The 27647-nt window shown below is 44.0% G+C and overlaps 1 protein-coding gene across 8 annotated transcripts in view; it reads right to left on the reverse strand.

The window, feature by feature from the left end:
• Positions 1–27647, reverse strand: part of Lamtor3 (Late endosomal/lysosomal adaptor, MAPK and MTOR activator 3) — a 185253-nt gene that overhangs the window by 60062 nt on the left and 97544 nt on the right. For 2 of the 8 annotated variants that reach the window (XM_075879595.1, XM_037413676.2), the window contains exon 7: positions 8504–8763. The exons of 3 other annotated variants lie outside the window; for them this stretch is intronic. The gene's annotated coding sequence lies outside the window, so the exon portion shown is untranslated. Of the gene's footprint in view, positions 1–8503; positions 10835–22664; positions 24008–24180; positions 24588–27647 lie in introns of those variants that run through there. 3 more of the 8 variants (XM_037413677.2, XM_075879593.1, XM_037413678.2) reach the window with 3 other exon arrangements.

Consider the following 27647-nt stretch of genomic DNA (forward strand, 5'->3'; position numbering starts at 1 on the left):
AGCTACCTTTGGGCTGCTCAATGCTGCACATTGTTCAGACAGGGCAGCTTGAGCCTTCCGTATTGTGCTCAAGAGCTAGTAGCACGGCTGATGCGTACAATGTATAGAGTAGCATATTGCATTATTATGTGCATTGGTTTCACAGCAGTTGCCCCAGACTTACCTCGGCTAATGCAAGTTTTACTTCCAATTAAGGTATTCTTATATAAGTTCTCACAGGGCACCTCACCGATGAAATCAGCAGTGAACGCAGTGTGCTACTCTGGCGCCATCTATTAGCCACTGCAGACAGACTTCTGATCATGCAGCACTGCAATTTCTCAGCCATCCCTACACTTCTTTTCTCCTCATGCTTTCACAGTACCTTCCTCTGTTTTCCTATGGCTTTTTTTACATATTGGTGCCATTAATATCTCATATGCTCTGCATTCACCCGCTTTCATTTTCTACTGTGCCAATAGATCATTTTCTCAGTTACGCAAATAGCACCATAACAAAACATGAATGAGTACTTAACAGCTGCTCACTAAAACTTTAAAGTTGCCCTCTACCGTGGCTTTATTGCAGAACTTTTCATGAGCACATCATTCCAACTACCTTTTTTTTCCAGCCTTAAGGCCTAGCGACACCAGCAGCCTGGCAGCTCGCCATGCACACCTTTCAGTTATCAAGCTGCTGTGCTCAGGTGGTTTCACTCACGCACGCCAAGTTTTTGTCACCGTTCGTTAGCATTCTGAGAATGGGTGTGAAAACCATTTCCGTAAAATTCTCCAGCAGAAGAATGTGCCACTTGGCAACAAAGAAGTGGATGCCATAGCTGCATCACGATACTACATTCCTTGCATCTATGGCGTTATGTTCGATGCAGGGTTTCTTTTTCTTTTTTCATGAAATCACAGTCTCGTGTCCATGCAGCGATTGTGCAAGGGGGCATGTGTCGTGTGACTGCCATGCCGGCAGAGCTTGCTGTGCACTTTCGACAACTCTCACACAAGCCACATTCCACAGCAACCATCACAGCTGTGCCGTTACAGCCGGCTTGCATAGACAGGCCTTAACACAACCGTTCACTAATCTAGGTGCAAATCATTACTGGTTAAACAAGCAACCGTGTAGGCTGGCTACATCTGGTGTGAACGTGAACTGCACACACGTGAACTGCACGAACGAAATTGGCTATTGTGCAGTCAATCTCTCGGGCACCATGCCCATGGATGTTTTGGACATTAAATGCAATAATTTATGGCAAGAAATGAAATTAGCTCTGGATATATGTACTCCTTTTCATATACCGTACTGTACAGTCACCCGAAACTTTAGCTATTGCGTGAAACTGCCAGTTTTTCATCTGTCAGTGCCATATTATGCAACAAAGTTAAAAAAAATTGCTTCGTAGACATGTGCTTTACGGGCATACACTTGTGCTTAATTGAACTGAAACTTCATTCAGTGGTATGGCAAATATACAAATAAAAAACTGCCACTCACGCATGATTGCCAAAGATTTGGCCGTCCGTAATTTGGCACGACAAAAAAGTCACGAAAAAAAAAGATTATTACCGCGTGCACACACGCACGCATGCATGAGCGCATTCTGGATGATATAAAATTAATAACAATATGTAGGATTTTACATCCCAAAATCACGATTTTATTATGAGATAGGCCATAGTGGAGGGCTCTGCAAATTTTGACCACCTGGTGTTCTTTAAGGTGCACCGACATTGCACAGAACATGAGCCTCTACCATTTCGCCGGCATCGAAATGCGACCAATGCTGCGGGGATTGAGCCCGCAACCTTTGGGGTCAGCAGCCGAGCACCGTAGCCACTGATTCACTGAGACGGACTGCATGACATGAAATCCTTGACGAAAATGTGGCGAGAGCCTAATTTTCAAAAAAGGTAATACGAGCAAGCGAAATGACTATTATGATTCCGTAAAATATAAACTCCACAAATGCTTGATCTTTCTTAGACTGTACCTTAGCTGCATACAAAAAAAAAGAAATGAGGCATGAAACTGAAGAGTAAACATAACGAGTGCACTAGCAGACAGAGAACCTTTAGTGGGCCAAGCATCGGACAAAGGCACTTTCTAAATGCATAGGGAGAGTCTTTCTTTTTTTCCCTAGAGAATTCAACATATTTCGATATTTCACATTTTTTCAAAAATAGAATAAAATGGTATTTCATCAGATATTTGAAGGCAAATTTTCTTAACGCAAAGTATGAATGCACTCGCATAGTAAACACACCGTTAACCTCAGTAGTCAAAATCTGGTTACTTTTTTCTTCCTGTGTAATAATAAATGCACCACCCACTTTCAACCAATGTTTATAGAAACCTAACTCTCCGCTTTCGCCATACTCTGAAAGCGGTGCATAATCGACTTCCGGTTCAGCTGATGCTCCTGCAACAAGGTCCACATAGCAGACGACGAAGCGTGGAAATACTGAATTGCTTGAAAACGCAAGGACAAGGATCACTAGTTTATCTCTTTAGGTAATTGTGAAGGCTTACTCCATCAGCAAGAATGTTTGAGTGTGCACTAGATGGTGTTTCATGTTGTGCGAACTATAGCAATCACCCACGTGCTCGACGGACGCTGCGGTTTTCGTCAAGTGTAGCACGACAGGCATTAGTGTTGGTTATTGTCCAAGTCCACTTTTCAATGACAAAGGGATTCACTTTGACAATTTTTTTCAGCTACAAGTTCTGGTAGGTGCTATGAAAATACTTAACGATAAAAAATTATCAGAGCTATGAGAGTTGTGCAGTAGGTGCTGCTCACATCGTTCACATTACCCATTAAAGTACGTGTTAAAGTCAACTGTGCGGCACAACACATCCGCAAAAAGCAACCCTCACAAGTGCACGACTAAGTTATGCATGAGTCATGACACAATTCAACAGCGATCAAACAAAGTCGAGGCAAGATTTTTTTGCTGGCTCATCTGTGCAAGTTAAGAGCTTGAAAAAAGTAAGGAGCTTGTACGCTGGCTTAACACTTCACTGTAGCTTGTAGTCTAGTGGCTATGCTCTGCTGCTAATTCACGAGTCATTGGATTAAACTCCAGCCGCAATTTCGATGGAGCCGAAATTACTTGAAGCCCGCGTTCTTAGATTTAAGTGCACCTAACCCTTTACTGCCGAGTGTTTTGAATTCATAACACACCGAAAAACTTAAGGGAGCAAGTCACAAAATGTGTGCCGCCTTTATTAGCAGCTGTCACGTACTCACGGGGAAAGCAGAGCATGAAAAATCTAGCGACATCATGTCTAAGGTATTTTATGAATTCAACAGCGATCAAACAAAGTCGAGGCAAGATTTTTTTGCTGGCTCATCTGTGCAAGTTAAGAGCTTGAAAAAAGTAAGGAGCTTGTACGCTGGCTTAACACTTCACTGTAGCTTGTAGTCTAGTGGCTATGCTCTGCTGCTAATTCACGAGTCATTGGATTAAACTCCAGCCGCAATTTCGATGGAGCCGAAATTACTTGAAGCCCGCGTTCTTAGATTTAAGTGCACCTAACCCTTTACTGCCGAGTGTTTTGAATTCACAACACACCGAAAAACTTAAGGGAGCAAGTCACAAAATGTGTGCCGCCTTTATTAGCAGCTGTCACGTACTCACGGGGAAAGCAGAGCATGAAAAATCTAGCGACATCATGTCTAAGGTATTTTATGCTAGAACCAATTGTTTTGTAGCTGATGGCGGAGAGCGCAAAGCATGTGCAACCGCTCTCACAATCTTTCTCGCCTGGGTAACGTAAGTTCTATCTTCAATATTTTTCTTTATTTGGTGTGTAAGCACAAAAGAGGTGGTACACGACATTATATGTAGTTTTGAAGTCCATTTTTTGATGCAAGGTGCTCGCTTCTGTGGAATATGAAGAATTCGCCAATACATAAGAGCATGCATTAATGTCACATTTTAGATCATTTAACTGTGGAATCATTTCAAGGTTGCTATTTAAAGTTGGAAAACAAAAACAACTTCAATTTTGTTTGGCAGTTTCATATATTACAGGCATTAAAGGGTTCAAAAAAACCTAGGTGGTCGAATTTCCCAATTCCTCCACTACGGCCTCTTTGATAGTCATATCATGGTTTTGGGACGTTAAGCCTCAGCAATTATTCACAGCAGCAGCATCCTCATTAATATAGTAGCGCCCTTGCATATACTTTTTTGCAGCCTGGGCATCATGAGCGTAGCAAGGGGGGGCTTGAAACCCCACCCAAAATACATACATATATATGGTTGAACCTCCTCCCCCCCTCCTCCCGCGAAAAAATTTCTGGCTATGTAGGCACACATTCAGAGGATTAACATGCGTGAGCCATCCTGCTGGGTGCGAAAGTGCGGTGGTATTTAGTGTAGGATTTAAATGTTTTTGCAATGTACCCATGTGCACTAACACTCACTCATCATCACACTCACTCACTCACAACACTCACTCACTCATCAGCGACGATGATGCATTTTTTTTAATGGCTAGAGTCAGGTCTTCAGTCTTTGTTGCGTAAAAAGCCACAAAACCATTATTTTCATCAAATCTGGCAATGTTGCGCCAACCCGCAGATGACAAACAAACCCATTCAATATCACTCAAACTGAGCACCACTTGCCGATGTGGAGTCTCAGTTATCCACACAGTTTTCAGGCTCGCAGGGTGATTTACATGTTCAAGCATTTTTCTGTCTTCCGTTTATAACATAACATTCTTTTACAGTTTCAAAAGATACGATAACAGGTTAAGAAAAACTTTAGGCACAGCTCCCTGTACATGCCTCCCCTTCATTACTGCAAGCGATTGCAACTTTTTTACCTATCGACAACATGGCTGTACGTTTTCAAAATGGCATATCACGACTTGCGATTTGTCTGACAGCCTTTTGTCAATATGGGGTATAGCGCAATTTCACGCTGCACAGAAAGCCAGATCACGTGGAGCCCAGCTAGCAGAAGTGTCTCAGAGAATCATTAGTCTTATGACCGCTTGTGTATTCAGGTGCACAAGTTGGCATTGCAGATCCACAAACATCCCCGCTACATAAAATGCAACAGCATGCAAAATCTCTTCAGTCTGCGTACTATAACACCCGGACACAGTGCAACCACAGCCAAACACACACACAATCCGGCACACGATGCTGAACAGGCAGAAGCCTGTTGCGACTGCAGCGCTACATCCAGCCATCGCTTGCGGCAGCGCCGCGCAACACTGCCAAGCTTTGAACCACTGCACTACTACGAACAGCTGCGCAAGACCTTCTCACCATATTGTCTTTCTTTTTATATTGTCAAACTACCTCAGGTCCCTCCCCCCTCTACCTGCTGCCCCACATTTTATTTTTGTTACCCTTTCTATCTACGCGTGGCTCGCCCTTTCTTTATGCAGTTCTTGAAGTACTGTATTTACTCTCTTAATAGGCGCACCCCCAGTTCAGTCAATTTCCATGCATAATAGGCGCACCCCGAATTTAGCTGTGGTTGTGTACGGTATCTGAACAGTTGCAATCGGACGCCTTCTTATATTCACTTGAGCGATGAGAAATAAAAGAAAAATCACCGCTATATCCACAAAGTGAATAATGTTAGAGGCGCTTGCTCGCAGGTGCACCAGGCGTTTCTCGGCAAGACCATTTCTGTAGGAAGGTTTCTAACAAGGCGGCACATAATGTGCACAGTACATCAAAGGCAGCATTGTCGGGCACGTTCCGCAGCCAGCAATGCAGTGTTGGCCATGTCGATCAGCACGTTAACTACCTGTTCTTTTATGCCATACTGGCCGCTACCGCGAGTCAAATGGCTAGCGCTCATAAATGGCAACTAAAAACCTATCAAGCATTTTTCAATGTGGTTGAGAGCAGGCAGGTGAGGTTGCTTGGGGGGATATTAGTGCCCGTGCATTACACTCATCCTAGGAACTTGTCACGTGCTGCCATGATGACTATGAAGCGACGAGAACAAAGTGGACAAAGTTGCGAGGAGGCGAGCGCGCGAGCCAATGAAAACAGATGCATTGTAGAAGCTTTTATGTACGTCGCTCGGATGTAGCAGTGTGCACCAACCATCTGCTTCATGTGCAGCGACATCGCACAATACACAAGCTTCAACCATTTCCCCTCAATCAAAAAGAGACCCCAGCGGCCAGGATGAAAGCGGTAACCTTCAGATCAGCAGCCGAGCACCCTAGCCACTGATCCACAGAGGTGAAGGGCGGTGTTTTGTAGTTGCCTTATCAAGAATTAAACAATGCAGTGACCGAATTGAATTTACTTATTATTTGGTGCTACCAAAGTGTTGCCTACAACATTTTACTCATGAAAGGCAATGATGCTATTTCCTCAGCCTCTCCTCTCAATTTCTGTAGAAGCCCAACTGATGCGGTGGTCAGAGGTGTGCTCCTTTCAAGTCCCAGGTTTCAAATCTGTCTCGAAGACATCAATATAAAAGGACATCTGAAATTTTGGATGCTGAAAAATTCGGCAGATCCCACATACCTGGGAATCAATGTTATGCGAAGCATGCGGAGGGAAAGTGACCGTGTTGCAATTTTTCTTAATTGAGCAACACGTCATGAAATGACACTGAATACATGTACAAATGTTGCACACACAGACATATGTTGAAGAGTTGCAGATGTTTATATAACCAGTTCTTTGCACTTGTGCAACGATGTCCACTTGAACATGCGTGTTAACAACACCAAAAGCTGACATGAAGCGCTGATGCTCGCAAAATGCTGGCCCTAAACACTGGTACATAAATCAACTTCAGCGCATGGCACGTAACCACAATGGATGTTAACCCGACGTGATGGCTGTATCAAATGAGTACATATGTAATGTTTATAAAATTGGGTAGGCAGCACTGCAACCACTATTAACGTTTCGCAAAGATTACCATCTATTTGAAAATTAATTCCGAGACCTGGCATAGCTCTGTGATAGATAGCTTGGGTGTTATTCCTGCTGGAACCCTGAAATTTATTAATTACATTCGTCGGGGGTTAACGCTGCCTATGTCAGGTTTTTCCTAACACCGAGATTTATTCTACGCCTTCGTTGGGTCCGCGCTACTTATGTCGGGTATTGCTGAACGCTCACGCATTAAAATTGCCAATGTGTGCTCTCGTTGTTCCTGGGTAGATTCTAAGCGTCAATCACCTCAGGCGTATACCGGCATACCAGCGGCACATACCAACCCCTGCGTATGTGCCACTGTCTAGCGGGAAGTGTTTGATGACGTACACGATGGGATTGTGACATTCATGTCTTGACTCGCGCATCTTATTCGTCAAACCATCTTATCCTCCCGTGCTAATTTTGGTTCACGCCAAGTTAAAGGGGTCACCACGAGAGCACCCAAAGTAAGCCGCTAGACAGATAGAGATAGATAGATAGATAAAGATAGATGGATAGATACGCTCAAAGTTGCGGATCTTTACTAAGAAATGCTTCGCATTTCAAACCAATTTTTCGCACTTCCTGCCCGAATTTCCGGTCCGGAACAACATTGAGCTCTCACTTCTGCCATATATATATCAACTCCATCATGAGACGGGCATTTTCCCGAGTCGATACATTGATGACCATGGCAGAGCCTATAAGGCACATTTGCCGCAATACGAAAGTATGACGAGGCGAAGCATATTAAACAGCTGAAGGGCCCACTGCCTATCGAATGTTGATTGTATTTGTCTTTGGGAAGTAATAGTAACATACTGGTGAAAATTGAATAACAAACACTATTAGAAAAACATTTGAAATTTCAAATATTCACACACCCCTCTGTCCCCGAAGAGAGTTTTCGAATCTGGGTACGACAGCCAATAAAAATGATGCTGGACAATGGTGCAAGTTCTAGCCCTACATATTTTTCTACCAGCCATTTTTGCACATTCATAGTTTTGTCTGTTTTTAGCCTGTCTTGCATTCTTCAATCCATGATGGGCCAAAATGCGAGCCACACGGCCACTTCCAAAACAACAGAAACCCTTAACCAGTGCGTTTTTAAAACTTTTTTTGTCAGGATGTTTGAACATCCCGAGAACGTGCTCAACTAGTACGGATGGAGTCCAAGAAAGTCCCATTTTTCGGCCTCGGCACAGTTTCTGAAAATCCACAAATGGTTCACCAGGGCATTTCTGGCACTATGTCAGGATTTATAGGGGACTGAAACATAATACTCAATCGGTCCACCAGGACATTTTGCGTACCAACTGTGCTAGCCACTAGGACATTTCTGGGACAGTTTGCGTACTGAGTGGGCTACACATCAGGTCATTTATGGAACATTTTGCATACAGACTAAGCTGCCCACCAGGATTGGTTGCATGCTGAATTGCTGTATTTTAGATTTTACTTTCATGCGACAATAATGTTAAAGCACGGTTGTGTACTAATAGTATAGAAACGAGTCAGTGCTGATGCAGACAATGCACATGCAGGGTATGTGACTGTGCCACCCGCAGAAGCAGACACAAAAACAACCGGTTTCTGGAAACACTTTATTGTTCTGCATTGGCCAGCAAAGCCAGCAATAAAATCTTTCAAATGATGAGGGGAGCGAGGCACTCGGTAGTCTTCATTCGTTAGAATAATCATTGATGATTGATATGTGGGGTTTAACGTCCCGAAACCACCATATGATTATGAGAGACGCCGTAGTGGAGGGCTCCGGAAATTTCGACCACCTGGGGTTCTTTAACGTGCGCCCAAATCTCATCAGAACAATCAGAGTACTTCAAGTGATCCTAAAAGAAAGTCAAAATGCTTTGGTCAGGACAATAGAGATATTATATACATTTCGCAAGCACAACATGGAGCCACTCTTATGATCAGTGCAGACAGTGTTTGAGAAAGTCGGGAAACAAACTCTTCATGCAGTATATGTGCCTTACACGGCGCAATATGTGCAGCTGAAATAGCCTGTGTGGCTCCCGATATACAGGACAAAGGTTTTGGCAGATGCATCACAAACTTTGCTGTGCAGCTACGCAGGAACTCACACACCATTTACCAAAAGCTCCCAGCAAGCAGTCAGCTACAAAATTGCATTTGCGTTTTGTAGTTCGGCTCTGCCACGGAAAAAAAAACTCACAACAAAAGGTTCTCTGTTTTTCGAATTCCGGAGGCGATCAAAGATTTCTCTCGAACTCTTGGCTAGTCACAAACCGTCAATATTCAAACATGGGCTGAGCTTGTTAGGTAAGCGTGTACATTCCAGCAGTTTGCCACAGTCCGGCCAGCTCTCTGATTTTTTAAGGGCCCTACTTGAAGTTTACAAAAGTATCTTAGGAGATGACGGCAGTGACATAAAACAAGAATGGCTTCTAAAAATTGGCGACGTGACCATGGCGTGCAAGCCCCACGATTCTACCGCTCACGCTTTTAATCTTTGTCGAAAATTAGGCACACTGACTTCGCCGTCGCGAGACACAATGTCGGAACTTAGACGATCATAATCTGCACATCACTGCTGAGTCGGCGCTGATTATGGTGCAACGAAAACACTGGCGGCGGCAAGTTTACATCGTCACCGGGCAAGCCACCGCTGATCAGACCACTTATTAGATCTGGAACATGCTGATACACCATGTGTGCATTATCATTAACAAGGCCGGCAGAATCCCCACTAAGCTCAGGACCATGTGTCATCCTTTCATTGTGCCGAGCCTCTTGACCTTGAAGTAAGGCACAACCAGTAGAATTGGGGTCGGGCAGAGAACATTACACTTCTGTGGACTCAGTCAGACTTCGAGCACTACATGCTGGCTCGGCGAGATCGTTGTTTATGCTCACAAGAAGAAAACGCGCATCGACGCAGAATTTTCTCTCGAGGCAAAAGTCACCGATTGCTTTCTGCCCTCACGAATACACGAAACGACAACTGTAATGGTTTAAAAAAGAACTGCATGAAACTCACCAATGTTTATGCCTGGATGCGCCTTTATAGTGCAGCCTCTCTGCATGCTGCCACTGATGTGCAGAAAGGAAGTGGAAGACACCACAAATAGTGTGAAGATTGCTACAGCCACTAGAGGGCCACTTGATTTCGTTTTTTTCGAACCCCGTGAGTCGCAGTGTTTCCAGTGGTCAGAAATTTGAAAAATTTGAATATCTGTTGATGAATTTTAACTTTGCAAAGGTTATTGTTTCCCTAACTAGTGAATTTTAAAGAACGGCAATAAGCACTGCATACCAAGGTCCTATATTTTCATTCGGAATAAGGCAAAACATGTGGGACTGGCGATTATACTTTGATATCGCTAGAGGTATTTTTTATAATAAATGTACAGTCAAATAGTGCTCATTGCACAAATTCTGTAATTTGTATTGAGAAAAGCTAAGTTGGTTGCTGTCCTAAACACATCTGCTTGAGAACAATTTGGGGATAAGCTTGCAAACAGTGTTCTGCGGACATTTCCAGGATGCTGCCAAGTGGATGGGAATGTTTGACTTCTGTGGACGAGCAGATGATGTCAACTGTTGTCCGAGTTTTTCAAGTTCTAGGCAGGAGATTACGCAGTTGGGCACAAAAATCTTGCTGCTGGTACAGTAAAAGCTCGTTAACTCAGATCTCACAGGACCAGAGAAAACCTCTGAGTTAATTGAATTCCGGATTATCGAATGAACCATCAAAAGGAATATTTACTAGGTACAGACAAAGCTTTATTTCATGAAAAAATGTGTCAACTTTGTCTGCCTCATCCTCGAAATTAGTGCTACAACAATCTTCAACCCCATGTGGTGGTGATGTGCACGCTCGCTGTCGCGAGAACTAATGCAGAACTCCGCAAGGACAGTGAGAGCTTCGGCGGCCTCCTGCACAGTGCGATGTCGCGTTGACTAATCTTGAATATCATCATCGGAACAGTGATTCTGATCCTCTTCAAGCACTTTCGATAACATGCCATCATTAGTCGGTAAACCAGCAACGGCCACACAATCATCAAGGTGCACAAACACAGCCTGAGAACGTAACGACGGTTTCTATGCCAATGCGCCAACTCGCCCAACAGTCAACTTTTTTTATGTACCCGAGCTGCACAAACCATGCACAAAGTCATCGCGCAAAGAAATCAGCAGTGTAGGCATTGCAGACAACTGGTGGTGTGTTCCAATATAATCCAACATAACCGTAGACGACTAAATAGACAGCTAAATAGACGCAGGCCATCTTAAGTCCCATTCCAATTCTCACGTAGCCGGCAAAATAGATAGTTCCAAAAAGACCGCATCGTAGACAAATACGATGCAGGCTACTTTGATGTCTAAACGAGATTGCGGCTCAGCGAATCACTCAGATCAGATCTCACTGATATAGTCTCTGCACAAAAGCAGACACTTCTCCAGTAGCTCAATGTGAGTAGCGTTTAATTTTTTTTCAGATTTCAATACGAAATAAGCCAGAAAATACAACTGTTACATTTGTTTATTTTGACTTTCTCTTCTCGATGCGAGGTGACGCCTCGTCCCGTAAAAAGCGTCTAGACGTGTTCTAATTCTCGGACAGCATAGGCTCGGTGCTGTCTTCTAAGCAGTCTGAGTAGACTGTCTACGTGCTGTCTAAGAATTGGAACACAGCCTGGGTTAGCGGCAGCTGCGCAAACTGTCCCGTGCGGCGCCATGTGTGGAGCACTTCACATGCACTGGATGCACTGGCTGCCCAAGCGCTTTCACCGGGTGGTGACTAGCGCCACCTGGCACCTTCCATCCTCATTCACTATCATCATGACCATATTCTGCTATTAGTCATTTGGTTTTGGTTTCTCCAAAACTTCAGTTCCGCCGTCGGTTACGGTACTTCATGCATTCAGTAAATGGAATTGGTTACTGAAACCATGAAGCCCCAATAGCCCTCTCTGGAATCGTCCAAATTAACCAGTGCGCGTCTATATCCCTTCAAATAAAGAAGCCTTTGACCCCTTTGAAATATACACAGTTTTGCAGGGACCGTGCCGCGTGTCCAAGTTGACCGAATTTCTGAGTTAACGAGATCCGGATAAACGAGCTTTTGCTGCATACATATAGGAATTTCAGCATTAATAATACCCGTGCACACTTCTGAAAGAAGCAGCACAACAAGTTGCACAATGTCAATTATGAGTAGTATGCCTTTAGGGGATTGAAGACTGGAAAGCTCCTTGCCTAGAACTTTCCAATTTTCAGTCTACCAAGGAGAAAATGCAAGCCGGAACTGTAGTAGCTGCGCAACGATACCACCCTTATTCTAGGTAGACTCCGGTGCTGCAGCTTCATATTTGTGCATGATTGATGATTGATTGATATGTGGGGTTTAACGTCCCAAAACCACTATATGATTATGAGAGACGCCGTAGTGGAGGGATCCGGAAATTTTGACCACCTGGGGTTCTTTAACGTGCACTCAAATCTGAGCACACGGGCCTACAACATTTCCGCCTCCATCGGAAATGCAGCCGCCGCAGCCGGGATTTGAACCCGCGCCCTGGGGGTCAGCAGCCGAGTACCTTAGCCACTAGACCACCGTGGCAGGGCTTCATATTTGTGCAAACAACCCATCTAAAGACAGTATACACGACTTGCACACAGACTAGACGGATTATGGAGGACATACCCATACGCCGACCAGCAAGATTATGAACACAGAATAAGACAAAATATGAAAAAAAAATCACTTTTTTCTTTCCAATTTGGAAAGAGTGTTCCCCTTCATGCATATTTTCCACATTCAGGCATTTCTTAAAGATTGGCAGATCCCACATAGTGGGAATCGATGATATGCGAAGCACGAATGACGAAGGTCGATATGTCACTTGAAACACAGCACAATGTTACGAGGCGGACGAAAATTATGCCGTACATGACTTCCATGTCATAATTATCATGTCTAAATGTGTCATTTACCTTCATCGTATATTCACGTCACATGATACCAAATTCAATATACGTGGAGTCACTTATGTTTGCCATGCAGTCATTTCATACCATACCAGTCTTCCAATATGTCATGTGAATAAAACCACTACAAGAGCTGCGAGACCATGAAATAAAAATCATGAGATTCCTGACATACATGTTATGATTTTCATGTTACGACTAGTCACTCATGTTCGTCATAGTCATGTTATGGCACACCAATTTCGGTATCAATACCATTATCGATACAGCCAGGAGAGCTAAAAGTCGTAGGTGGCTAGATAGATATGCTCAAAGTCGCCGAAGTTCGCCAAGATATGCTTCGCATTTAAAAGTTTTTTTTTTTTGGCTGAAAAACAACTTTGAAATGGCCACAAGCACACTATGACTATAGCATGTAGTAATGTTTTAAATAACATGCATATCATGATTATCATGTTCGAATGTGTCATTTACCTCCATTGTCCGTTCACGTCACATAATACTAAATTTTGTATATGTGAAGCTGGTGAAACAGCTGGAAGCACATCAGGACCGTTGCATGTAGTCAAGTTCTTACATGACACGCATGTCAAAATTATGTTTGCACCATATACTTTCGTCGCCAGTTCGTGTCACGCAATACCAAATTTGGTATATGTGAAGCTAGCGAAACGACCGCGAGCGCACCATGAGTGTGGCGGGTAGTCATGACTTACATCACATACATGTCAATTTCCACATTAGGGTCTGTCACTTATGTTTGCCATATAGTCATTTCATACCATACCAGTTTTGCAATATGTCATGTGAATAAAACCACTGTAAGAGCTGCGAGACCATGAAATGTAAATCACGAGATTCACGACATACATGTCATGATATTCATGTTATGACTAGTCACTCATGTTCGTCATAGTCATGTTATGACACACCAATTTGGTATCAATACCATTATCGATACAGCCAGGAGAGCTAAAAGTCGTAGGCGGCTAGACAGATATGCTCAAAGTCGCGGAATTTCGCTGAGATATGCTTCGCATTTAAAAGTTTTTTTTTTGAAAACCAACTTTTTATGAAAGCAGGTACAGGGGTGCGATAGCCTAAATACAATTCGGTGCTATTTTTCGAGCAGCAAAATCTTACTTTTGGAGTACAAAAATGAAAGTTTGGAGCAGGTTATGGGGGCAAAGACATGAATTTTTCACCATGAAATAAAAAAGTTGGAGCAGTATAAAAAAGAAGGCTCAAATTTAGAAAAAATAGGATATGTATAAACCATTCAATATCACCTAAATCGTGGAGTGTGAATGTGAACACTGCCATTTCAATAAATGTAGCATTTTGAAACATTAAGTACATGTTAGCATTTTCTGCATCTGTCAAATCAATTGACAGATTTTTTTAATATACATATGGATCTGCCAAGCTCGCGACCTTGAAATTAGGGAGATCTTTAATAACGAGGAGTACGGGTGGCGAAAAAAAAAAAACTGCACACAATTTATTTGTTTTTAAAAAAAGCAGAAATGTTATACACTGCTCCAAATGATTTTCATTAGCTTATTTAAACGTCAATGATTATACTGTTACTCTGAAATATGTGGCGTACAAAGGTATGAGTAACTGGGCAAAATTTGCAGTGTCCCGTGACTAGCGCTTACAGCACCTTCCAAATCTCAATACGCTTTTCCGCAAAGCTCTCTAATTTGTCTTTGTTGTAGCTACGCAATTCTGACAAAAGAAATAAAGAGTAAGCATTTTTTCCCGTTATCTTCATTTTTTGGCGTGGAAGTCCTTGCATGTTAAAAAAAGTATATTCTGCCCCCCAATTGTCATTGGAAAAGTTCATTAGCTTAAGCAATTTTAGCCTGCACTGGGATCAACAATCCCTGGAGAACGAGTGGCACAAACTCTAAATCTATGCATTGGACAATGCAAAATCTGATGCTTTCAAATACAGCTTAGAGCACAAATTCACAAAATGAATATTTTTGGCATAAACGGTGATCACAATCCACAGAAAACCACTTTATGTGGCATACTTGATGCATCAGAAAACACCAGCAAACAACTACCAATGAAATTCCAATCAGATGCCAAGGAGGCTATTCACAGTAAGTCGGCACAGGCACAACAGCGAGCGAACACAAACCTGCGCCGCTCTGCATGCATTTCACGAGGACAAAAGCCCAGCCAACACAAACATGCATCTAACTTTTACACGCGCGAGTGCCCAGTGCGCGAGGCAAGAATTACTATTTTTTAGTGGTACATGTTTTTCGAGAAAAAATTGGCCCTGTATGTGCATGTTTTACTGCAAATTTCGTCGAAAGACGAGAGTCTTCCGTCTGGAGAGAGTGAACAAAACGTTTATTTGATGTTTTGCGCGAGAAAATCGGTGAATTGTATTCTAGAGGCGCTGCATTAGAGAGTCTCAATTCGTGCAACGAAGGCGAATGAGTGCATCCAAGGCATGAGCGCAATCTGCCAGTTATACATGAGCGCAATCTGCCAGTTATCTTCAGAAAGGAAAGAAGGCGTGCGCGCCTGTCTTGGAGGCGATAAGGAGAAGAACGCAAAGCGACGGGCAGGTGCCACCACTGTGTTGTCTTAGCGAAGGGTTGGAAACACTTGCCTTTTTGAGCATCACGTTGCATTGTCAGCGCAGCGTGATAAACACTATGGTCCTTAGAATTACTTATGTGTGCCTTCTCTAGTATAAGGATGCACATACAAAATATTGATGTGTCGCTATGGTGCCTAAGACATGCACAATAACTGCTTTTTAATTGACAATCAGACAAGTATGAACGCTGAAACTTGAGCAATATTGGTGGGCGCTGCAGATGGGGTTGGCCCTTCGGGTTACTGTTTGGTGCCATTTGGGGAATCGTTAAGGCGGATAAAAAGACAAATGTACAGACAGACAGACAGACCAAAATTTTTCCTGCAAGTACTCAAAGAAAGACTATCGTCTTTAAAAATGTATGCAGGACCATTCACATGCAGGATCGTTGACTTAGTAGTGGGAGAGAGCCACCGTTGACGCACGTGTGCGACACCATTTTTGGTGGGCGATTGTTCACCCTCTAGTGACTAAATTGATGAAATACTGAAATGGATATATTCTCGTAAACACTGACATCAGCTGCCCACAGTTATAAAGCTGAAACTGAAGCATGTGCTGTTCTGCAAGCTTCTTTGTTCATCCACACGTTTGTGTGGGTCAGGCCGTAATGGGATAGCTGCTCCGATTATGTGCCAGGTCCCCACAAGGCTGCGGCACAGTGGGCTGGCGCCGGCTGCAAAGCTTCTCTTCACGAGGTCACCGGAGCGCTTATTGGCCCCAACTACAGAGTGATGCGAAACGTAAAACTGCGTGTGATAGTGTTTTTGTATTTTTAAAATACAATGTGCGAAAATGCAAGCAAATAGGCTTGGAGCCCTATGTTTCTGGAATGCCAACCTATTTGGAGTGAGGTGGCTAATCGAAAGAGGTGACTGTAGACGAAAGAGCAAAGTTCATTGGACATCTGATTTATAGAGGGATTATGCCCATCACAGGCATCGCCTTCTATCATGAAAAAAAAAATACTGGAAAAAAGTGTACGAGGTCACATGTGTTATGAAAAACCAACAAGGATTAAACAAATCTTGCTGGAGTGGAGGTCGCATATACATACCAATGGGGCGCAGTTAAGCCACCCTACGTGCTGTTATGGCGGGAAGTTGTTGGGGGATGATGATGATATATGTTGTTTAATGGCACAAGGGCCATTGATGGCCAAAGAGCGCGAGGAAATGATATCGGATGAGAGCAATGGTTATGTTAAATGGCTGTAAAAGGGCCTAAGCTTCTGCACTCTAAAGGTGCGTAAGACATCTATTTATTAGAATCATGAAACTGAAGTGAAGCATGCCTGGTGAGAATGAGTCTTAAGTTATCATGACACCATAGAATAGGAGTGTTATATTAGCACCGATACCTCGCCAGCGCCCTTGGTCCCAAGGGCTGAGAGACAGGTGCTCTCTTTAGATGTAGCATCCGCAGCAGCAGCCTCCTTTCAGAGGCCGTGCTACCGATCCCTTGAGTAGATAACATGGAAAGTATTTACTTTCTTTAAGAATGCATTCAATGCATTATATTTAAAAAGAGGTTCGCGACCAATACCGATCACTTGAGTAGATAACATGGAAAGTATTTACTTCCTTTAGGAATGCATTCAATGCATTATATTTAAAAAGAGGTTCGCGACCAATAAACATAGCTGGGTGAAGGGGTACGTTTTCCTTGTACGCTAGTGGAAAATGCTAGTGGAAATTTTTTCCTGTAAGCCTCTAGCTCAGAGCATTCAAGGAGTATGTGGAGTACGGTAAGTGGACGGCCACATCTGTGACAGCTGGGTGGGTCACCACCGGACAAAAGGTGTGTGTGCGTGCTGTGTGTGTGTCCTATTTTAAGCCGACAGAGACTGACCTCTGTACGGCGTGTTTTCGACGTGGGTGGCCAGTTACCGAGGTATGGTTTAATCAAGTGTAACTTGTTACGAGTTTGTAGATCCCATAACTTCTGCCAGTAAGCCCTGAGCTTTTTCCGTATGTTTGGTTTTAGGTCCATAATAGGAACAGCAACTGAAGAGTTGGCAGTGCTTCCGTTAATTGACGCAGCGAGCTGGTCGGCCAACACATTTCCTTTGATCTCGCGGTGTCCTGGCACCCAGCACACGATGATATGTTGCTTGGAAGCATAGGCCACGCAGAGTATTGAATAGAGGGATATAATTATAGGGTTTCTGTGTTTTTTTAGATTCTTTAACGCATTTACGACACTCGGGGAGTCTGTGTATATAACTACCCTTGGCGTATTCAATGCTTTGATGTGTTTAACGGCTACTAATAATGCGTAAGCCTCGACTGTAAAAATGCTTGTGCTGGTGGACAGAACGGCAGCATCCGAGAAGGATGGGCCGACCGCCGCATAGGACACGCCAGTATGGGACTTGGATGCACCAGTATAATATTCTGGACAGTCATATTTATGTTGCAGCTCTAAGAAATACATCCGAATGTGTATGGGGGAGGCATGCTTTGTGACAGCTACGAAAGATGTGTCACAGTCTATAACCTGCCACTGCCATGGCGGGAGCCGCAGAGCGGGGGGGGCTGAGGTGGTATTCAAGCAGCGGGACATCTGTTTCTTCAGCTAAGTCTCTAACACTCAGCAAGAAAGGGCGTGCCATTGTGGGCCCATTGCAAAAAAGTTGAGAGCTGGACAGGTCGTTTATGGTGAAATATGCGGGTTGCTCACTGTTCGCATTTACTTTAAGGGAATATATGAAGCAAGAATATTTTCTCTGCAGATGGAGTGACCACTTGTCCGATTCTACATAAAGGCTTTCAACTGGGCTTGTTCTAAAGGCGCCTGTGGACAGGCGGATGCCTTGATGATGAACAGGGTCCAACATTTTCAGAGCGCTCGGCACGGCAGAGTGATAGACTATTGCCCCATACTCAAGGCGTGAGCGCATAAGGCTTCTATACAGATTCATGAGGCACTTTCTGTCGCTGCCCCATGTTGTTCGCGACAGCACCTTCAGGATATTCATTGTTTTCAAGCATTCATTTTTAAGATGTTTTATGTGCGGTACAAAGGTTACCTTCGCATCTAAAATTACACCTAGGAACTTATGTTCTGTGTTTACGGGTAGACACTCACCCTTAACGACCAGTTCAGGATCAGGGTGCAAGCCTCTTTTTCGTGAAAAAGGACACAGGTGCTTTTCTGTGGGTTTAGTTTGAACCCGTTTTCATCAGCCCATTTGGATACCTTGTTAAGGGCGAGCTGAACCTGTCGCTCACAGATCCCAAGAGAACACGATTGAAAACCTATCTGCACATCGTCGACATATGTTGAATAAAAGATATTATGTGGGATGTACAGACGGAGAGAATTCATTTTTATAATAAAGAGCGTACAGCTGAGCACCCCACCCTGTGGCACTCGGGTTTCCTGTACAAATGTTCGGGACAGAACATTGCTCACTCTAACACGGAATGTACGATCAGAAAGATAGCTTTCAATGACACTGAACATATTACCGTGTATACCTGTGTGAGAGGTCTCTCAATATTCCAAACCTCCACGTAGTATCGTAGGCCTTCTCCATGTCAAGGAACACAGATAAGAAAAACTGATTATGAACATAAGCCTCACGTATGTGTGCCTCGATACGTATAAGATGGTCAGTGGTAGATCGGCCCTCTCTAAACCCGCACTGGTATGGGTCGAGCAATTTGTTTGTTTCTAAGTAGTGGAGTAAGTGGCAATTAATCATTTTTTGAAATAGTTTGCAGAGACAGCTTGTTAACCCTATAGGTCTATAACTTGATACAGTAGAAGGATCCTTTCCCTGCTTCAAAATTGGAATTATAACAGCCTCCTTCCAGGAGGAGGGGTCACACCTGAAAACCATATGCGATTATAAAGAGAGAGGAGGGTTTCTTTAGTTTCGGAGGGTAGTTCCTTCAGCATCGCGTACATTACATTGTCAGAACCTGGGGTAGATGTATTACAGCAGCTGAGTGCTGTTTGCAGTTCTGCTAAGCAGAATGGTGCATTATACGCCTCATTTCTTGCGGATTTTCTTTCTAACTTTCGTTTTTCTATTCGTGCCTTGTAATTCTGGAAGGATTCGAGTAGTGTGAGGAGCTCGATATATGTTCGAAATGTGTGCCAAGAAAGTTGGCTTGATCCTCCAAGCTTTCCCCGAGGCTATCTACTAGTGGAAGGGAATACGTTTGTTGGCCCTTAATTTTCTTTACCTTATTCCACACTTTTCTCTCACCTGGTATGAGTTAATACTCGATATAAACTTTGTCCAGCTCTCTCGTCTAGCTTGTCGACGAGTTCTTCTTGCCTGCTATTTGACCCGCTTGAAATTTTTCAGGTTTTCTACTGTAGGGGAATCGCGAAGCAACGCCCATGCTTTGTTCCGAGTGGTCCGTGCTTTCCTGCATGCCTCGTTCCACCATGGGACTCGCCGTTTAGAAGACATGCCGCTCGTTTTGGCAGTACATTTAGATGCGGCATCAAGTATAAAAGCTGTAAAATACGTGACAGCGTCATCTATGGTCAGGGCAGATAGCTAAGTCCATGTCATGTGTGTAAGAGTTCTATACCCTTCCCAATCAGCTGAGTCAATCTTCCATCGAGGAACCTGCGGGGGTAGTTGATCTTTGTTCGGCGCACTCAGGATGATTGGGAAGTGGTCACTCCCATAAGGGTTTTTAAGAACGTTCCACTTAAAAACAGGTAAAAGGGACAGTGATGAAATGCTAAGATCTACGGAGGAGTACGTGTTATTTGCAAGGCTAAAATACGTAGGCTCTTTTATATTTAAAAGACAAACTAGAAGAGAAAAGGAGCTGCTCAATGAGACGTTCTCGCGCATCACAGTGAGCATCGCTCCACAGGACATTGTGTGCATTAAAATCACCTAGAAACGGAAATGGCTCTGAGAGTTCATCTATTGATTCTAGATCACGTCTGTGTAGCTCTTGATGCGGTGGTATGTACACAGAACATATGGTAATGAGTTTATTAAAAAGTACAGCTCGAATGGCCACTGCCTCAAGGGCCATTTGAAGCTTCAAATGCTGGCATGTTATACTTCGATCAGCTATAATGGCCACACCGCCAGATGGTACGACAGCATCCTCCCGGTCTTTACGGAAAATAAGATATTGCCGTAGGAAGTCCTTGTGCTTAGGAGTTGAGTGCGTTTCTTGCACACATAGCACTTTCGCATTAAACTTACTCAGAAGTTCTTGGACGTCATCTAAATTTCCAAGTATTCCCCTTACATTCCACTGTATGATTTTGTCCATAGTGGAAAAAAAAAGGGAAAAAGTGCTGTGTGCAGAGGAGATGGAGATTAGCTCATTTTACAGGGCCTTTGTCAGGCCCTGTAATCGGCGTCTTGTCCTTTTTGGGGCGGTGGAGAGAAGTTCGCCGCTCCTTCGGTGTTTCCTGCGCCGTTTGGCTAGAACTGGTATCCATACCCTTTTGCGAGGCACTAGACGCCCGCTCTATAGAGCGATCTGTGCGTCGCTTAGACTTCGCCTCGATCGATGAAGTCTTTGTCCCCACCGAGCTGGGGGTTGATGAAGCCCCCTAGGCCTCGTGATTGCCCTGGCTGCTGCCAGAGCTTGTAGAGGTCACTGGTGTAGACAGGCTGAATGTGGGCAGGGCAGCGCTGGCTGCTCGCGCCGTAGGGGCTTGTGGCATTGGCCTCGGCACGCTAGGCGCGGTCCGGGCAGCTGCCAAGGGCCTTAGTAGTGCCGCCCCTCGTTGCACCACTTTGGCAAAAGGTGTTTTGAAGGCCAGTGATAATGAGATCCGTTGTCTTGCTTCCCTGAATGTGATATTTTTCTTAACTTTTAGAGTTATTATTTCTTTCTCTCTTTTCCAGGCTGGGCACGCTCTGGAGTATGCGGGGTGACTACCTTCGCAGTTAGCACAGAGGACCTTGTCATGACTACATTCATCAGCATTGTGGCCGGTTGTGCCACACTTGGCACACATCAGCTGTCCTCGGCAGCTCTGGAATGCATGACCAAATCGCTGGCATTTGAAACAACGCCTCGGGTTCGGAATGAAGGGTCGGACATGGAGTTTTATATAGCCAGTTTTGAGAGTCTCAGGTAAAATAGTTGTTGAAGGTGAGTATCAAGTGCTTTGTTGCTATTTCGTTGTTGTTACGTCTGATTTTGATGCGCTGGACATGTATTACACTTTGGTCCTTCCATCCATCAAGGAGCTCTTCTTCACTCAGTGTCATCAAATCTTCGTCCGATACCACGCCCTTCACTGTATTCATGGTACGGTGTGCGCTCACAGAGACGGGGATGTTACCAAAGGCTACATGGTGCGAGAGTTTATTGTACTGTTCCTTGTCTTTTAATTCGAGAAGTAGATCTCCACTTACCATCTTCGTGGCCTTATAACCGGTTCCAATGGTCTTTCTCAAGCACTTGGCCACAAGGAAGGGTGAGATTGCTCTAACTTTTGTAGACAATTGTTCGCAGTGGAGGACATGGTATTTTGGGAAAGTTTCTCTGTTTTTGGGTTAGAGTAGTGAAGTTGCGTCGGTGCGTACCCTTTTCGAGGCACGATCAGTTAGAGAAGGGGTCGAGGATCCCATGGGAAAATGTGGATTTTTAAATAACGGCGCCTACCACCCACCTCGGAGTCCAACAAGGGGACGTGGCAGAGCATGTGGGCATGTCTGCGCAACGCCAGCAGTACACAGTTACTATAACCCAATATGGTTTACCCTAGTTTGGATAGCCACACAAGGTTAACCCTTTCGGCCAGAAAAAACAGAAGTAAATTGAAGAGAGGAGAGAACAGGAAAGAGTGAAAGTAAGAGAGAAAAACGAAGATGAACAGAGGGAGAGACAGGAAAAGGCGACTGCCGGTTTCTCCTGGGTGGGTCAGCCCAGGGGTGCCGTCTACGTGAAGCCGGGGCCAAAGGGGTGTGTTGCCGCCACTGGGGGGCCTTAAAGGTCCAATCACCCAGCATTGGCTCAACCCCCAAGGTTCCCTTTTCCCCGGACACGGCAAAGCCACGCACGGCTAGGCGTGGGATGGAGCCAAAACTCCCCCGTTAGCTCGGGTCCGTGGTGTCGCTACACACCAAACGCCTACTTGCGCAGGCGCCCTTGCGGGGAGTTGTTGGGGGAGAAGTTGTCTAGAATAACAAGTCAAATATCAGACTGGCTTACAGTATACTTTAATCTATTTTTTTGGCATTTTCCTTGCAAGCATGCACACCGACTAAGAGTATTGCTGGCTTTTAGAAGGAAGCATACTCTTGAGAGCAGACCCCACATTCTCGGCACTCATTTTCCCAATTATTTTATTAATGTGACAGAATCTTATGCATATCAAGAGTTCGGCCCCTTTCTTCGCGTGGAATATGAATGTGGACATCCCTATCATCACACATAAGGACACGCTCATCGAGACAGATATGCCCACCACGGCTTTCATCGAAAGCCATTACTTTTCTTAAGAAAAGCTCAATAAGTTCAGAAGCAGTAGTTTTGTTTTGTTTTGCATAGATGTGCTTTAACTAAGGCCATTTATCTTGCAGTTAACTACATTTCTACAGCTTCTATCTGCATGATGAAGTACGATCAGCGCGATATTCTACACAGGGATACAAGAGAAGGCACATACAGCGCTTGTCTGTGTCTCCTCTTTTGTGTCCATGTAGAATATCACACTGTTCGTACTTATCATGCAAGACCAGATAGCCCAATTTTTACTTGATCAAGTTATATCTGCAGTTTTTCGATACAATTTGGTTAATTAGGCTCTCTCTGCTCTCGCCAATGAATCAATTTATGAACACTAGTGACATTCAAAGCCATTAGGTCAATGAGCATATGCACATGCAGTCTATCATCATGCATTCCAGACCCAAAGTCCTCATATCTAACTATGGTAGTCCTCCACAATCTCAACATGTTACCTCATTTGTCATCAACAATCAGCGTACAGTACGGAGTCTCTGTGCAGCATTGGGAAAGCTTTTTGCTACTAATTGTCTTTTCATAAAACTGTGGGACGTTCTTGCATAATGCGCTCTGCTCACAGTGCTCGATTATTTAACTTCGAGTGTACATACGCAGAAGTTGATGGAGAATGGAAAGGCAGGGTTAAGGTAAACGCCCGAATCTCTGACTGATACGCGACTTTCTGGCGTTTTTGTGTACTGTGAAGGAGTTGCTGTATGTATGAGGAAAGGTTGCAGTGAACAAACACCCCCCCCCCCCCTCTTCAGGCATGAGCTTTTGATTTTTTATCTCCTTAATCATACTTTGAGGATAAAGCCTCGCTTTTTTTCCTTCGCTCTACAATTTATATGTGGTAGAATTTTGTTATAAAGCTGTTTTATCTCCCCTTAGAAAACATGAAGCTTTTGTTTGTTTCTTTGTAAGAGCTGCCATGTAGGTGATGCAAGTGTAGTGTCACGTTTTCAACAACTTCAAGTTGAACACATACTGCAGGAGTACCCTGGGCCTCGGTCTTGGCCACTTTCTTTGCAGCTGGAACGAGTACAGCACAGTTCAAACATACCGATTTTACTGGCTGCACGACAAAAAATAAAAGGCACGAATGCAAAAAAAGACAGGTCCCTGTGCATTGCCCAAACGATTTTAGCCACCCTTGTAGTAGCAAGGTACCTTTGTAATTAACACAAGGAACCAATAACAAAGTATTAGGAGTCAATTGCCTATTTAATAGCAACGAATAATTTGTGTACTTTTCCTATTTGTGCTCCACTCCAGTGGTAAGAACAAGCCCAAGGATGTGTACCACTGGACTTTGCAACTGAAACATTATCCCAAAGCACCCTCTCGCTTGATTTATGTAGTTTTAAAAAAGGCACAATGTGTCCACTACAACGTCTGGATTGCCACAACGCTGAAAAACATTTCGAACATCTGTGCGGCGGAAACGGCTAGAGTTGAGGAAGGCGCACTTTCTGCCTATGGCAAGATGGCAGCACGCGGCTTCACCTGGGGGCACCTCCTCCACTCCTGCAAATATTACTTTAACCTCCTTGTGAAAAACCAACAATGCTTCACTGCATGGCACAAACACCTCGGTTCCAGTTTTCTTTATCTATGAAAATAGAAACATTTTGAACAACATTAGTTATTTTTATACTGTTCATAAGTCATTTGTTTTCAAATTGCATACTTTGTATTTTCCTTGTTTTGAATATTTTTGAATACATAGTGTTTCTTATTACACTGCTTACAAGCTGGCAACCAAAGTTTACGCACCTTTCACATTTTTATTCCTTACAAAATATTTTTGTTGCTCTACAACACATATTTTTTGGAAAGAGCACTTCATTGCACAAAATTTGGTATGTTGCAATACATGCCGGAGTACCTTTAAAACTGAAGCACTATTTTTCCGAGGCATATGAAAAATAGCAATTTTGGCGAGGTAACCAAAAAGTTTCGACCCAATCCAAGTCATGTGGCGGACAGTTCTGTGTACTTTCTAATGTACAAAACAGTGTCTCCATCCATTCTGTGCCCATTCTTTGCCAAAATGATTGCCAGCATTGCCTTTCCAGTTCCTATTCTCAGGTCTGAGAGTTGGACCAATCCTGGGTGGCACCATATTTGGTACTTCTTGAACACTCACTCAAGGTTTCGTTCTGTTGCATCACAGAACGTGGACAAAATAATATTTGGGGTTTACTGTCCCAAAACCACAATACCATTATGAGAGACGCCGTAGTGGAGAGCTCAGAAAATTTTGACCACCCAAGGTTCTTTAATGTGCACCTAAATCCCACGGGCGTCAAACATTTTCGCCTCCATAGAAAATGCAGCTGCCGCAGCCGGGATTCCATCCCGTGACCTTTCAGTGAGCAGTCAAGTGTCATAACCATCAGACCACTGCGGGGACAATGTGAGCAATATAGCTCTCCTGCATGGCACCTTTGATCTCATAATTTCAAATATTTATCATCAGTTCATGGACATTTTTATTGAATGAGACGACTAACATGAGATGGTGCATTCAAGAACTTCTCGCGAAAGAGCTTGCAGGAAATAAGAGATTAAGCCCCCCCCCCTTTACTTAAGCCCGAGATCAAAATTGATCTGGTGTATGAATGCTGGTACAGTGATTGTCCGATTAGACATGATCCCAAACGAGCCAAAATAGGGATGATAACAATAGTGAAGTTGAGTAGATAAGACGATCTGTTTGCAAAAACTAAACAAAGCTCACTCACACTTACATTTTCCGCTCAAGGATTACTCGAACTCCGACTCGCCAAAATTTTCCTCAAATGGTCTCCCTCAAACTGAGGCTCACTAAAATTTTTTTCAACTGAACTCGCTCACACTCGTGGCACGATTCAAGTTATGATCGGCCTTCATGAATCGGCACTGCTTGGACTCTCGAAATTATTTGGCAGCGTCTGCCTGGCTCTCCTTCAAGTCAATATTCAACTAAGTGCACCTGAAGCGGCAACGCAACAGTTGTGTTCTGAACCTTCAAAGCTGTCGGCACCCCTCGTCAAACAATCTGGCTGAGTTTGAAAGCTTTATAAGGCCTCGAAGTGAGCTATTTCCAATCAAGGCTGCTCGAAAGAAGTGATCACCTGTGCACTGCTTTGGTCCAACCTTCTGCGAGATGTAATGGACAATTAGCCGAGCACATCAGATCCCTCATCAGGCACCTTCCCCACACTCTGTGGTGCCTTTATCGCATCCTGACCCAGTTGAGAGCTAGAGAGCTAGCCATCAGATTCACTGGCACTGCTATGGGGTAAAGGAAACAATGCACCTGACTGCACGGCCAGTTCTCCGTAATTTGCACTTCCGCAGCCTTTCTACTGCTCTGTTGTGTCTTGTGTTCTCTTCAACACAGCAGAACAAGCAGGGCACACCACTTCCCTCTTTCCTTGGTCAGAAATGAGGCAGTGCTTGACCTTCCCCCAGAAAGGGGAGATGAGGACGACATCTTAATTGTACTACGCTGGACTCTGGCTTTCTTCAACAAGAATCTAGGGAAAATCAAGAAGTTATAAAGAAACGCACCCCACAACACCCCTACCATTAGTCAGGTAAATAAACGTTCTTGTTACCGTATTTACTTGCGTAATCCTTGCACTCGCATAATTCTCGCACCCCCCCACATCGCCCAACGAAAATACGACTTTTTTCTCTCAAGTTATTTCACCCTAAAAAATTGCCGCAATAATGTCGTCTGCTCGTTCCAGCCGTTGATGATGACAGTGCACGTCATCTGGCGCCATCTCTAATGCATCAAGCGTACTATTATTGCAAGAAAATTCAATCTAAGCCAAGCCAAAGCTGCAAGTGCACGTTGCGGCGTGTTTTGTATGTTGTGTCGGTAATCTTGTGACGTTATGGGGCGATACTGAAGCTACACGGCTGCTTTCAAGTTGAAAGTGATTGATCATGCACTAAACAACGGCAACAGAGTCGCCGGTAGGCCCTTTGGAGTCAACGAGTTTTGTGTTCGCTACTGGTGACGGCAGCTGAAAGCCACCAAGACGCGTTGGGCCTGCCGTGTGCTTAAGACTGGGATTGATGGTAAACTTTATTTCTTCAGAAGGAAACTGAACGATTCTGTTAAATAGCCATCAGCCCAATACTGACAACCTACACTTATCTTTTGAGAGCTCTTGTTGAGCGACCAACGCTACCGCTACGCCCGCAAGCTTTGCCTATGGTATTTTAATTCTCGACTATTTGATTGCACTTTTTGTGTCTGAAATAAATCTTGCCTTGTGTTGAACCTCTGCTTTTATTGTTTAGGTAAATTTTAATTAGTGCTTCTCAAAGCTTGCTGTTAGTTGCTGGTGTGAGAATCCCGATTTGCAACCACTTCGTTTTTTTGTTCGCTCTATACGTTTTCGTGAAAAGTTTTCCCCGCGTAAGTCTCGCACCCCCAACTTTGCATCCGTTTTCCGCAAGAAAAAGTGCGAGGATTATGCGAGTGAATACGGTATCAGCTCTGCCTCCTCTGATCCCGACTTCTCCCCAAGGCGTGGCTGGTTCCAGTCCTTTGGACAACTTCTTAAAATGATTGAGGCTGGTCACATTAATGTGCACTTAGGTGCACATTAAAGAAGCCCAGGCAGTTGAAATTTCCAGAGCCCTTCACTACAGTGTCTTAAATAATCAT

The sequence above is a fragment of the Rhipicephalus microplus genome, chromosome X (genome assembly GCF_043290135.1).
Source record: "Rhipicephalus microplus isolate Deutch F79 chromosome X, USDA_Rmic, whole genome shotgun sequence".
NCBI lineage: Eukaryota > Metazoa > Arthropoda > Arachnida > Ixodida > Ixodidae > Rhipicephalus > Rhipicephalus microplus.